Raw genomic sequence first — 13,981 nt, 5'->3', positions numbered from 1 at the left:
GCATAACTGAGTTCGGTTCCAATTTCCAGGATTACAAATCAGTGTAGTCTTACTTGCAGCTGGTGTTAGGATATTTCCCATAATGCCATTTACTGCTTCCTTTAAGGATAACTACAAAGCATAACTCTGTGGCCTCTGCTCACATTTTTGCCCCCTTTGCAAAAGTATCTTCCTTTCTATTTTCTATGCCCTTCTTTATGCAGCCATTTCTTACCCAGCCTGTTATCAGTCTCTTTGAAGCCTGCAGTGCTCCGTTTACATGGCCCCAAGGCTGGGAATGGTAATCTTTTGTGTCTACCTTTCTCTTTTCTACAGATTGATAATTGCCTTGAAAATGAAGAACACGCCCTATGCATTGGATCTCATAGCACTTATGCTGTTCCATAAAGCAGCTGAGATGTGGTAGAGAAAGTCTTTCCCTGCATGGCTAAAATGGTACTTTCCCCAGGTGTGAGTTCATGCTACGCTTAACAAGATTTCCATCATGATTTTATTGGAAGCAAAGAACGGGTTATTGTTAGAGGAGGCCACCAGGGAAATACAACCTTATAAAAATGACATGAATTTCTACATACATTAATAGTGAGAGCAAGGACACAAATAATGCAGACACGTCGCACAAATTACCTAACAGACCATAGACACAAAAGACCTCAAAACTAACTCTAAGTTTTCACTTTTAAATTAGATTCACAGTTGAAAGTAGGCAGATTGCATTTCTTGTAGCAGTGGGTATGTGTATTTTGTTTCCACTAAGATACAAAGATCAGCTAGATATGAGGATATGAGTATTAAACATAGGCCCAAATAAAACAAGAATTCAGAAATTTCTCATAATGATTTAAGTCAAATATTTCTTAATTGGATGACTTCAGCTAGGCTAGAGGGAAAAGCAGAACTTGGGCCTTTAATGTTTTCTTTATTGATTGCACACGAATGCACACAGACATGAGCTTAATCATCAACAGGTCCAGCATTCCAAAAGCTACCTCAGATATTGTTTCAAACTTTTAGAAAAAAGAATACACACAAGATCTTAGTAAAATCTGCTTTTTATCTAGCTTCAAAATGACCAAATGAAGAGAACATACTTCTGTGGTGAACAAATGAATTACAGAGGTCCTAGGTGAAACTTTTGAGATTTTTTTGGGGGGGGGTTGGGTTTTTGATTCAGATGGGTTTGTACTCAAGTCCAAACTCTGCCACCTCTACTCTGAAAATATGTGAGAATGCTGTGTTCTGAGTTGATTTCCTCACATTCCAAGAAGGAATTAAATAGCAGCTGGGTAGAGACATGTCAATAGGTACATGGGTATTAGTCTATATGAGCATACATTATGTCTAGAAAGTTCTGAAAGAAACAGTGTGATCTTTCCTTCCAGAGAGGGACCGGGTGCCTTCTCGGTACTCAGAGATGAAGACTTACTCTTTTTTTGTCTTTAAAAGGTGTTTCTTTTATCTTTTAAAAAATTAATTATTTATTTACTTTTATGTAAGCTCTTGATATCTTTAGAACATTACAGCATTTTATATACTTCTCTTTTAAGGTAAATTGAGTGTAAAACAAAATAATAAAAATATGGAATAAATCTTGGAAAGCATTCCCGACCTGGTACAAAGTGAATCTTGTCATCTCCACCCTCTCTATTTTACCCTACAGCTTGCCCTTCCTCTTCTGCTGCGCACAAAGAGACTCTCCTTACTATGGGCGTTTTAGTTACCTCAACACTTCTTTGTGTTTCACTGAAGAGAGATTGGGGTTTGGGATTCGAGGTTGTTGCCTTTTCAATCACTTATAATCATGAAGTAAGTTAAAGCCCAGGCTTAGATTTTTAAGTCACAAGGTTTATTTTGTTGTTCTTAGCAGGATGGATATATTGGAGAAAGTTAGCTTTCAAAAGCATCAGCAACTAAAGGGCGGGAGATAGTACAGATCCCACTATTTTTTAGAAAATCCAAACAGTGGTTGTAATTATTTTGTAAAACATGTAGCTACACAAACCTGGTACCAGCACATTTCTTCCTTGAAAGGTATTTTTCTTGTCTATTAAGTATCTAGATGCTGTTTTGGATTGCTGAGAGTTTTCATTTCAACAAGGCAGACGAATTCCCCTCTCTTTGCACAGGTTATGTTGCATTCAACAGATAATAAACACTTGAGTGTGATGAATAAGTTAATTATTCAACATGGTGGACAGTGGAATATGCCACGACAAAAAGGCGAAGGGGGCTGGTGTGAGCGTGGCTCACTTTCACAGTGGCAAACAGGGTAGTCAGAGGACGAAGGAGCAGAGACTTGTATCTGTGAGGACAAGCCCCACAGGCGTCTGGGCAAGAGCGTTCCAGGTAATGGGGCAAGCTTCGTGCAGCTTCCTGCGTCGTCAACGAACAGCAAAGGGGCCAGGCTGACTGGTTAGCGCAAGAGAGAAGACTGGGTGTAAGGTCACGCAGTGGTTGAAGTCAAGCAATTGTCTCCAGCTTTTTCTTTGAGATGGGGGTGCACAGGGTTTGGTAGCCAATGTGTCATGGGAGACAAGGCAACGGCGCTGTTGGAGTGTGGGGAAGAACACGCTCTCATTAACCAGCATGGGGAGAGCTGGAGGAAGGGCAGAGACGGAGAGCGATGAGAGGAGGACGTTTACTTGTAACCTCCAGAGAAATGCAGACATCCAAAGTTTTTGCCTCCCTTTGTTCTCCTTTCGCTCCTTCATGCATTTGAATCCACACAGGAAGTTGCTGTTTAAACTAGTGTTCCCTTTTTAAAACCCATACACTTACCGTTGTGATTTTCCTCAGCCAGTGACTTAGTGAAATACTCTTTATAACAGCGTTCTCCTTGCTTCTTCTGATAACATTGCACATAAGATGATCATCCTGTATCTTTTATGCATCTTTTTGCTTTTCTCCATTTCACTTTAGAAAGCTTTTTGGATCAACTTTCAAGATATTAATATTTTTCTTTGATTGTCTTAGATTCTTAGTTGTATCTTACCAGAGCTTAGATATTTTTCATTTGGTAACTTAAGGTTTCTTCTATCACTTTTAAAAATAGTTTTATATGGTTTCCAATGTTTTTCTTTACACAATTGTTCATAATATTTTTGCTCTTATATTTTTATAATTTTAATTAACATATGTATTCTAGGGTATAGAATGATAGCTCAATATCTTTACACATTGTGTAATGATCAAACCAGGCTTATTAGCATTTACTCTTTGTCAAATACTTATCATTTCTAATGAGCTTCCAGTGTAAATCATAATTTATTCATTATTTCTCTTTTTAAATTGAAAATAGATTTTTATGCTGTATATTCTGGTTATTATTCACTTTCCACAACTCCTCCCAGAGCCTGCCACCTCTCTACCCACCCAAGTCCATGTCTTTTAAGAGGAATCTTTTAAAAAATAAAGATAGAAAAGAAAAGAAGATAAAATAAAAACAAGCAGAACTGAGTAGGACAAAACAAATGAATAGAAAAACAAAGAGCCAAAGGAAAAGCTCAAGACACATGTATAGATGCACAAATTGGCATGCACAGAAATCTAAAATCACCATATATTAGCCCAAAACAAAGCATTATGAAACAAACAAACAACAAATGAAGAAAAGCCCTCCCCAAATACCATTGAGTTCATTTTGTGTTGGCTCTCTACTCCTGGACATGGGGCCTGGCCTGAAAACTGTTTCGCATAGCCAGTTAGACCCCGTTAGGAAAAATTAACTTTTCATTTGTGAATGGTTACCAGAGTTAGGGATGTGGGTTTGTGATCTCTTGGGCTGTTTTATAGTATGTGTTGACTATTTTCAATCTAGACAGTCTTTGTCCTTGAAATTTAAGAACTATTTGATAATTCAAAATATGCTTATAGACTATTATTACTTAAAGACAATAATTTAATAAGCACTACCTACTCAGTGGGCACATGATAATTTGAGTGCTGCAGAAGAGAGCAGGGTGACAGGAAAGATTGGGTTGTATCAGATACAAACCTGATAATTAGGGATAAACAGGGCTATGACTTAAGTAAATTATTCATATTGGGCAGGATATAAAGCTAGCCCTGAAGTATAGCTGTTAACTCTAATTTAAAGTGAATATTTATGAGTTACAGCTGCCTGTTTAATGTTCAATTACAATCAAGATGCCAAAACAAAACCACCTTGAGATGTGACTGCACCTAAATTGACCATGTCCTTGGAGGCAATGACACTAGGATTAAATTTGTTCGCTCTAAACAAACACACTGAATCACAGAGAACTTTGAAGTGACCAGTTATATATTTAACTTACAGATAATTGGAATTTTCCTCATTTGGCTAGTAATCTCATCTAAACAGTATTAAGAAGTAAAATATTTTCAGCCAAAATATTAGAACTTGACACCTGTGAAATAATCACTAAGCAGAAAACTTCCAGTAGCTGATTCTGTTCACAGAGGAAACTAACAGTTTGTCAGACTTGCAGTTTTCCCAAAGAACACGTCCTGCACAGCCATCACTTTCTTCCTATTAGTTGGTCATTCAGCGAAGTTGCTCAGACACTTGCACAAGGGAGGGGGCGTGCTGTTTCTGAGCCACAGCTCTCATGGCTGCAGATGGAAATGTCTATCCAGACCGGGATGGAGGTTCTGGTGTTGATGATGAGGCCTCAGGAAGAGGAATTAGGAGGTAGATGGCAGAGCTATCATCCGAGAACTCCTAGGAGAGGACAGTTATGGTTGAAAATGGCTTTAGAGTTAGCAGACAAGTGCCTCGGATGCTCAGCATACACTCGGAAATACAAATGATGCCAGTGACACACAAGGAACCATTCCTTATGTTTTATTTATTTTCTTTAATGTGCTTTGGAAGATTTTTGGGAGATCATGGTGCTTTAAGTTAGAACTAGAAGGGATTTAAATTTGATGTAAAAATATTCTATTTTACAAATGAGGACTCTATAACGTTGGCTTCTCTCTGGCTCCTGCTGATGTAAGCACCACCCAGGCCTCTCCACTCCACTACCTTGGTTTGTAAGGAGGCAAGAGATACTCCACCAAAACCCACACCCAATTGATGTGAGTCTTGTGTGACGTTTCTAAATAGTTATGTTAAATTTGAGGATATATAATAATATAAAGTGAAATAATTCTTCTAAGAAGAATACTTAATAAGAAATAATTCTTTCTTAGAATTGGAATTTGACCATGTAAAATTGCGATATGGGCGCACTGCATTATGCATATGTTTCCAAAGTGTAATCATTTGTATTGTCAGAGGCTGTGGGCTGAGCCTGTTCTTATTTTCTATTGCTCGTATTTATTTATTTTTATGTTAGAGATGGGTTTTTTTTTCCCCTGTAACCTTGGCTGGCCTGGCACTAACTGTGTACTACCGGGTGGCCTCAAAGTCATAACAAACTTTCTGCTCCAGCCTTTCTTCTAGAACTCCAGGTGTGCCCCCCACCCCCCTCACCCCCCCCCCCCGCGCCCGGCTTCTTTTTGAAAACAGTTAATGATCATATTTTGGAAGCTTAGTAACTTTTCGCGTCCCACCATTGATTTAACGATAATGTTTTGAGGTGTCAATAAAGGCACTTTTTTTTTCAATAATTTCATTCATCCCATATTGTTTTCTCTTGGGATTCTTGCATTGAAAGCCTGGGAGCCCTTGGGACATCGCAGCGGTCTCTCTTTGGGGGAAGTCCGCATCCAGCCACCTGCCGCTTCTACTCCCCGGAAGCAGTATTGCTCAACTGCTCAAGGGATTTCTAAAAGACGAGTGGAACTTTTCTTCCCCTGCAATTAATGCATTTGATGTGTCAAAATATTCACCATTTTAAAATCGTCACCAATTAGATATCAGTTAAATTTCTTTCTATTTCTAATCTGAAAACTGGCACAGCTCCCTGCGCGCCCCATGTAGCAGCTGACTCATCAGCCTGCGGTGTAGTCATAGGCTTTCAGGCGACTACCCGGCCTTAACAACCTTCCCTCTGCTGGCGAATGGCTAGCGTTTGTTTGTTCTTACATCTGTTTCTGATTTCACACCTTCCATTTCCTGTCATCCCAGAAGAGGCATTTTACATAGTGAGTTTGATGACAAGGTGCCCCTGCTTTAGCTTAATGACCGAAGATGAAGAAGAAGAAGAATAGAGTGGGACCAGAAGAGCCTTAAGTTTCATTCTCTGGGGCTCACTCTACTTCGAAGGTTTGTGAGGTCAGCAAAATTGGACTTTAAGTTTGAGAGCAAGCATTCCACAGGGCAGTGTTATTGAGGTACGTTTGTTTGGATAAAGTTTGTTCAGAATAACATTTAAATTTGATGTAATTTGTCTGAAAGCGTACTGAAATATATACTCCTTATGCTATAAATGCTCTTAAAAGGAGTAATTTCTTCCTTTTGGTATTCCTTTCTCCAATTCTATACATGTGCAAGTACAGAAACTCTATTTTACTGCTTACCTTCAACTTTTGTCACAGTTCAGCCCTCCTCTTAAACTGTTTTCCCAATGTGACCTATGGCCAGACTTCGCAGTAGGAGTTTGCTTCATCAGGATTGATGCGTAGTGGTTAGTCAGGGTTACACACTATCTGTAGGAGTTCACTGACATGTCTGGAGTTCCAGGCTGGACACGGGCTTGAGTGGCTGTCTTAAGCTAGCTGCACGATGATTTACATGTTTTTCCTGGTAAGTTAATTGCCAAGTTGAGGCTTAGAGAATATATCTTTACCGCCATTTGTAGCTTAGTGAACTCAAACACAAGTTACCAGATGACAATATCCACAGCCTGCACTGTGTGCTTTTCCTCTGCTGCCTTATAATTATGTTATGATTTAACAAAGTCTCTGAACCTTGCAATGCCTCTGTCTGCTCATCCATAAAGGAGTGTGGGTACAAAATAAATAGATAAGCTTCAAAGACCTCATGTTCTTCCTTGTGGAAAATGAGCACATGAGATGGTGACTCGGGACTTGCCAGGCAGGGTGGAGCAGAAACTGGGAGCTAGTCTGTAACTTCCCAGGGAAGCCCTGAGAGCAAATAGACCCTCAAGAGATACTCACAAAGCAACAAATGGCCAAGAGGCAGGAGGGGAAGGCTGCCTTGGTCAAGGGATAAGAAAAGAGCTCAGAGGAGAGTGTGGGAGAGAGGCTTAAGGAAATAGAGACGAGCCAAAAGTGTAGTGGGACGGAAGCCAGGCAGCCAGTCACAAAGCCAAGCAAAACTTCTTACAGTTTGAGGATAAAATCAGATCAGTGTTTGGCAATGAGGTCATCACTGACCTTTCAAGACACCCATTTCTAGAGTTGTTGTGATGGAAGTGGGACTGTGGTGGGTCCAGGGGTGAGGAGGGCAGGAGGTGGGTGCACAGCAGAGAAGACTGACTGAGGAGTCGGCCACAAAGTGACCGTGGCAGCCATAGGGAAAGAGAACTGAGTCTCCTCCGCAGGGACTGCATTTGAGTCGCTACTGCTTTATTTCATTGTGCTTTACGTTCAGTGATGACGTTTTAAATGTTGATACTTTAGGGTATTTTCAGAAGCTAAAAATAAGCTACAGATGTACTCTGTAGGGGGGAGGAGCCACCTATTCTAACACTATTCTTTTTAAGCTCTTACAGTTCCCTAGGGTTCTTAGAATTTAGGGTCCTCTCCACATACCCCAGCTTCCGGGTTCTTACTCAGCAGGATGAGATAAACCCTGACACTGACGTCTGTGTCACTGTGAGTCTATGTAATGCAGAGATCCCGCTGCCTCTCTGCCTCTTTCTATTCCCTTCGTTACAACAAAACCCCATAATGTTCTTTTCTGCTTCCCTTTGTCTGCTTCCTTAACCTAGCTGGATCTGCGTTTACCTCCAGATCTGCTTGAAAACATCTCGCCTGCCTTCAGTGGGTTCATGTCCCACAACCCACCAGTCACGTCTTAGTCTGTGTATGAGAAGTATTACTGTTATTGAGGTGACTAATATTTCCCTCTTCTGGAAATAATTTCTTTCCCTGGTTCGCCCTCTACGCCTTGCTCACTCCATGCTAGTGAGCATGTTGGGCCTCCCTCAACACGTTGCTCTTGAATTCACAGCTATGAAAAACACAGTATGAAAAAAGCTGTTCTAGATGGACTGACCTCAAAATCTTGGACTGACCTCCATCAACCACATTCTGTTGAACCCAAAGAAGTCATTGGGCCATTCGGAGCTGCAGGATGTGGAAGGCCTACCTCAGGCTGTGTTATGATAACCTCTGTGAAACCAGTTGGCCCAAAATAAACACCGAGATGTTTGCTGAACCTACTGCCCAACACTGAACCACCCCTGCTTCCCCAAATGAATAATCTTAGGTGACCTTGTTCTCCATAGAGAGTCAAGCACGAGGTAGATGGAGGATGGAGAAGCCAACAGCTCATGTTTGGGGCGGAGGAGAAGAGATATCACAAGAGGGCGCAGAGATGGGCACCTGCAGGTAGCAGCTCTGTTCTACTGTAGCCATAGGTCAAAATACATGCAAGAAACGACAGTAATTACAGATAAACAGGGTATGTCTGGCATTAGGTAGGAAGTCTAAATCTTTATGTTACATAGGAGGGCTTTAATTTTTTTGTACAAGGTAATTATAACGAGCAAATTGTTATAATATTTTAGAATCTACTAAAGTTAAGCGCTAAAATTATTTTCTGTGTTTAATTTTCATAGTTTTAGTATTAATAGAACTTAAAAATATGCCTAAAACCATACACATTGATTATTAGCATGGGAGTTTTTGGTTGGTATGGGTTTTGATGTAAGAATTGAGGTTTGAGAAATTATTTTCTCTGATTTTTGAGACATAACTTCTAATGCTATCCTGTAAAATAAAAATTTGAAAACCTTAAAATTACATTTCTTATTCTATTATCAAATAAATAATCTAAAATTATCTTTCTTATTCTCTCTCTCTCATGATAATAAACAGTCATCAAATGAAAGAAAGATTATGAGCATGCATCAAGTACTTTTTTTTTCTATCATTATTTATTGGAGATAAGCAACAGACAGCTCTGCTGACATTTTTATCTCTGTCTTCCATTCTCCTACATTGTCTTAAAATGGGAATGTCTTTCCTGGTGGTTGTGGTGAGTTGCTGGCTCACTAGAAAATCTCTCCTATAACTGAAAATCCTTCTTGCAGCTCAAGAATGCTGGGAAGTAGCCTTTAATCTAGGTCTTGTAGTTATAGTCAGGTTTGTTATAAAGGACAAGTTGGTCCGCTCCATTAGGAAGAGTTCCTATGGCTGCGCCACACTGCCATTTGAAAAAAGACACATGCGTCAAAGTGCCACTCTCCAAACACCTGAGGTATTACACTCGCTGGACTGTCCACCTTGTCTGAAAGGGCTGCCTGCCCTGTACTCAAGTGATGGTATGACCCACTTCTCCAGAGACTCTTTAAAGCAGTGCTCATTTTGTAGACAGAGACATTTAATCAGAGAAGTGCAAGCACTTAAGACTTTTTAAAGAATTATGTCTTTCTTCCTCAGGGTGGAAAGACTTTTTTTTTGTTCTAAGTGCTAGACTTAAGGAAATGATAGTGATGTTTCTTTCCAAGTTTTGTGCTGCTTTTGTTTGTCTTGCGACTGCTATTATTGCTTTGCATTGTCTGTGCCTTTCTAACCTCTTACACAAAGATATTCTTTATTGTAGCGGTTCTTATAAATTCTCGCAAAGAATTTCTCTTTATGACTTGTGACTGAATCTCTTTTCCATTAAAAATGTATTATTTGGGGGAAGAAAATAGGAGGTTAGTGTTTTTTGTTTATTTGCTAGAGCTAACCTTTCTTTTCATAAAAGCATAAGATACCCGAACCAGTCTTGTTTAATATATATTCCCATTGAAATATCTTCACACAAAAGAGACATTGAGCATGTATCTTGGCCTCTGAAAAATATTTCCCTTATCTCCTCAGAATGTCCTTATTTTCCTCTGCTTCAACTTGTTTACAGGTACAAAGACTTTTGTAAAGTCATTTCTTTTTAGAGTTGTAAAATCTCATAAAGTTAAAATAACATTTGTGGTAGATCAGGAAAAATCATCCTTTCATGAGTTATACATAATACAGAATAACCATGTTACTCAATGGCACCATATGACACCCAAAGGATTGAGTTCAGATATAGGCATCCCTCTGTATAGACTTGAAGAAGCAAACTTTTAAAACCCACTCAGTTGCATGGTTGTATTATTTTCAGAGAGCAGAGACCAATTTAATTTCAAGACCTAGTTACCTATTGATATTTGAGAAGACATTTACTTTGTCTACTTTGTATTTTCAATTTCGTCTTTAACACAAAACTAGTTCTGTAGTTTTGCCTATCAACTTGGCTGAAGGTGTTCAGCAAATGGCACAGTGAACTTTAGAAAGTATTCTGAGTATCTGAAGTAAGAAGTCTCTCAAGATAAAACTTAGAAGTATTGGTCAGTCGTGTAACTTGGCACTTGAGTGCTGTGGCCTGCATGGCTCTAGGACTGTCCTGACAGGGGTGACTTCGATTGAAGAAATGTACGAAAGGGCTGCATCAGATGGGCCACACCCTCTTACTGGACACATGCCAACAGCAGCCTAGAAATGCAGTGTGTTTGTTATCTACAGAATTCTCCTCTGAAGAGGAGGTGGCATGTGGCTCCTGTGCGTAAGCAGTTTTTGCAGAGGAGCAGTCTCAGGCTGAAGCCATGTGGGAGGTAAAAGATATTCTTCATAGTTTCTGCTCACGATGGCAACATGAAGACAAGAAAGCTTCCATGGATTTTATTTGGGGGTTCTAGCTAAAGGCCAACCATTCATCAATATCCATGCTAAGTCCAAGGAAGGCTTTGCCATTCCCTTTAGCTCAACTCAGGGAAGGCCTTGTCATTGCCAATTGGTCTGAGGCAATAGGGTCCTGGACATGGCTGTGTTCATGTTCATAATACACATTGACCCAAGACTTCATCCACTTCCCACACCTGACTAAGACAAATTGTGCCTTATAGGTGAATAAAATAAGGTGCTAATTATCAGGAGACTGAATTCTGTGATTATATACCCTATTGCACTCCCAATGCCAATTTAAGACACTCCTGTGCCATATATAACTTAGTCCTTTTCAGGTTTATTTGTATCTTCATTTATAGTAGACACAATTCAAGTTTAGAATGAAAACCTAATTTGCTTAAAGATTACACCAGGGTCAAAGGAAAAATTTAAAATGCAACATGGTTCTGGAGTTCTCACTTCCAAAGTCACAACACACTGGATGCTTCTGAAGAAAATTAGCTTGAAATTATGAAGCCAGAGCTAACATGGTCTAGAATCGATGAGATACAGAACTAGGAGATATGCAGAAGTCTCCAGCCCTTAATCACAGAACACTTCTTGCATATATAATAATTATGTGGAGTCCAGAGCAGTAAATACTCTGCTTCAGAGAACTCTGCTACAGCGAGACCCACTGCTGCTCTCATCTTTAGGTGTTTATTGAGGACATGTCCCCAGACCCTCCCAGAGTCACGTCCAAGAGTGGATAGGGGTCTATAGACTCATTATTATGATTCATGAATCTAGCCCATAAATTAAAAAAGAAACAAATAATATTTTAACAACATAGTTAAAGTGTAAAAAGTAATTTTACTCTGTCAAAGTAATGGCTATTACTTTCTCAGTGGCTTTTTTTTTTTTTTGCTCTCATGTTAGATCCACACAAGTAGGAAGTTGACCACATTTTTAATTCTTTTCATGAATTATTGAAATTGTTCTTTTGTATGGTGTCTAGAACTTGAAAAGTACCCCAAAAGTTGTGTGAACTAAAGAATTTATGTACAAGTTAACATCAATAAAATTATTATGTATATATGCATATTCGTGTGAGTATGCTAACATTTGGGGAAGTATAGTAATTTCATAATTACATGTTGATGTGTAATGAAAATCTTGGTGCTCACTCTATTGACATGAGGAGAGTTTATGAAGCATTAAAAACGAAAACCAAAGCTCTTTAAATAGAGAAATGTATGAGGAGCAGAGAAGTGTGACAAGTGCAATGAAAGGAGTGCCCTGGGGTATATACGTCACTCGGGAGAGTAACTGTCAGCTGGCCTTAGGTTCTGGTGTGTAGGATCACTGTCCACGTAGTATGATGTCATCTAGAAGTTAAGTCTACCAAGAGGATGCAGAACTCCGGAGTAGTATATAATTATTATAAAGAAGTAAGACCTAGATAAATAGGAAACTGCTCACGATGTTGTAAAGACTGAATAGCATGCGGAGCATCATGGTCCAACACTGAAGAAGATGATCCCATTGCATGCCAACTGGACAGTGTGTATCATACTCTTTGCCCCGTCATTCCCATCCTTGGAAGAGCTTCCCGCTTTTGTGCTCCTGGGGGAGTTGCTGGGCTTGCCAGTAGGAGCTGAAGTCATTCTGGCAACTTCAAAGCAACAGCTGTCTGGATGCAGATGACTCAGCTTTGGAGAGGAAACAAACCTGGACCGCTGTTTTCCATTCCTGCCGACCCTTTGAGTTCTCAGAAAATATGCTGGCCTCCCTGCAGTTATTATGCTAGCTCTTGACCCGGTGAAGTAAGGAGTATAGGAGAAAATAAAGCTACAATTTCTACTAAGTAACAATAGTTTTGAAGTGTAAACATAAGCAGTGTACCCTAAACAACATTTTTCATTTGTTGATTAAGCCCAGAAAAGTGAAAGTTCAGTTGGGTTTTAAGAGTGACTTACAATAGAAAATAGGGTTACTCTAATTGGTATGCCTTTTTATCATTAATGTCATAGTTAATATTCCTTGCTTAATAACACCAGCAGAGACATGGTAGGGCATTAGTCGGGTAGTTTGCTTTACTTTTAATTACTTAATTGTTAGTTTTGAGACAAGATGACCTTCACCTTACAGCCTTCCTACCACAGCCACTTCAGTGCTGAGGTTATAGGCAGATTCCACATATGCTTAAGATATATAAAGATTAGATATTTTCAGTTTTCTTCTAAGTTCACAAAATTCTTTCATGGTTTTGAGATTCCATTACAGCCACCAAAAAGAATCACTTTGCCCCGAGGTAAGAAACATATTCTATAATTTTACATATTTCACAAAACCAAAGATTATCAAAGTAGGAAAAATCACACAATGAGACACAACCTGGCCATCTCACAACATGAAGGGAGGAAGGATAAAAGGAGAGAGGGGCAGTGCAAAGAGAAGAAGACATTTCTTTCCGAAGGCGCCTCTCAGCGTGTGTGTATAAACATGGGGAGTGTGACTAAGAAAATAAGACAGGGAGCCATCCATGCTGAGAGTGCTGTTGCACTGAAACACATGTGGTCCGAACAGTGTTCTCAAAGATGACAGAAGAGGGAAGATGAAAGATTTTGTATCCTGCAGCATGGAGTTGGATGACTGGAGAAAACAAGGACCACTAATATTCTGCACAGTTTAGAAGCCACAGAGAATCAGCATGATGCTGCTCAGTTTCACCCTGGAGTTTCTGTGGTGCTGAAGTAAGCATTTGGCGGTATCCTATGTCTGTGAGTGGAACTCTGTTCATTCACATGACGTTCATGTGGCATCAGGATGAGCAACAGCTCCATGCAGAGTATAAAAGTAGCGCATTGCTACCACATCATTTAATTTTCTGTAAAAAAGTCTCGCCACCTCACATGAATGCCTCTCAATTATATCGATTTATATATGTAATAATATCAGTCTTTGAAGACACTGAACACTGAAGACAAGCAGCAGGGATTGCTTCTCCATGTGCAGCAGTGTTAGCTTATGTTAGGGAGCAGCATGGTGTGACTCAGTGACTTTCAGCTGAGCAAGAGAGAAGGGAGCATGTGAAGCGAAAAACATCATTTACATTGTAGTTTTGTGTTTGGGAATGAAAACATGATTTATTATACTAAAACTCACAAAACTTGAAGACATTGGGAGAATACATAGATCCCAGGGATCTGTCTTAAAGGGACACATTAGG

At 39.6% G+C, this 13,981-nt stretch overlaps 1 protein-coding gene across 5 annotated transcripts in view; it reads left to right on the top strand.

Moving 5' to 3' along the window:
- The window catches only part of PDE1A (phosphodiesterase 1A), a 278,238-nt gene that overhangs the window by 149,763 nt on the left and 114,494 nt on the right, over positions 1-13,981 (top strand). Inside the window, exon 1 of one of the 5 annotated variants that reach the window (XM_084800182.1) lies at positions 2,328-2,346. The exons of the other annotated variants lie outside the window; for them this stretch is intronic. The gene's annotated coding sequence lies outside the window, so the exon portion shown is untranslated. Of the gene's footprint in view, positions 1-2,327; positions 2,347-13,981 lie in introns of those variants that run through there. 5 annotated transcript variants of the gene reach the window in all.

Source organism: Acomys minous (genome assembly GCF_964271855.1).
Source record: "Acomys minous genome assembly, chromosome: 10".
Taxonomy (NCBI): domain Eukaryota; kingdom Metazoa; phylum Chordata; class Mammalia; order Rodentia; family Muridae; genus Acomys; species Acomys minous.
The sequence above is the reverse complement of the archived record's forward strand: the minus strand, read 5'-3'. Positions and strand labels throughout refer to the sequence as shown.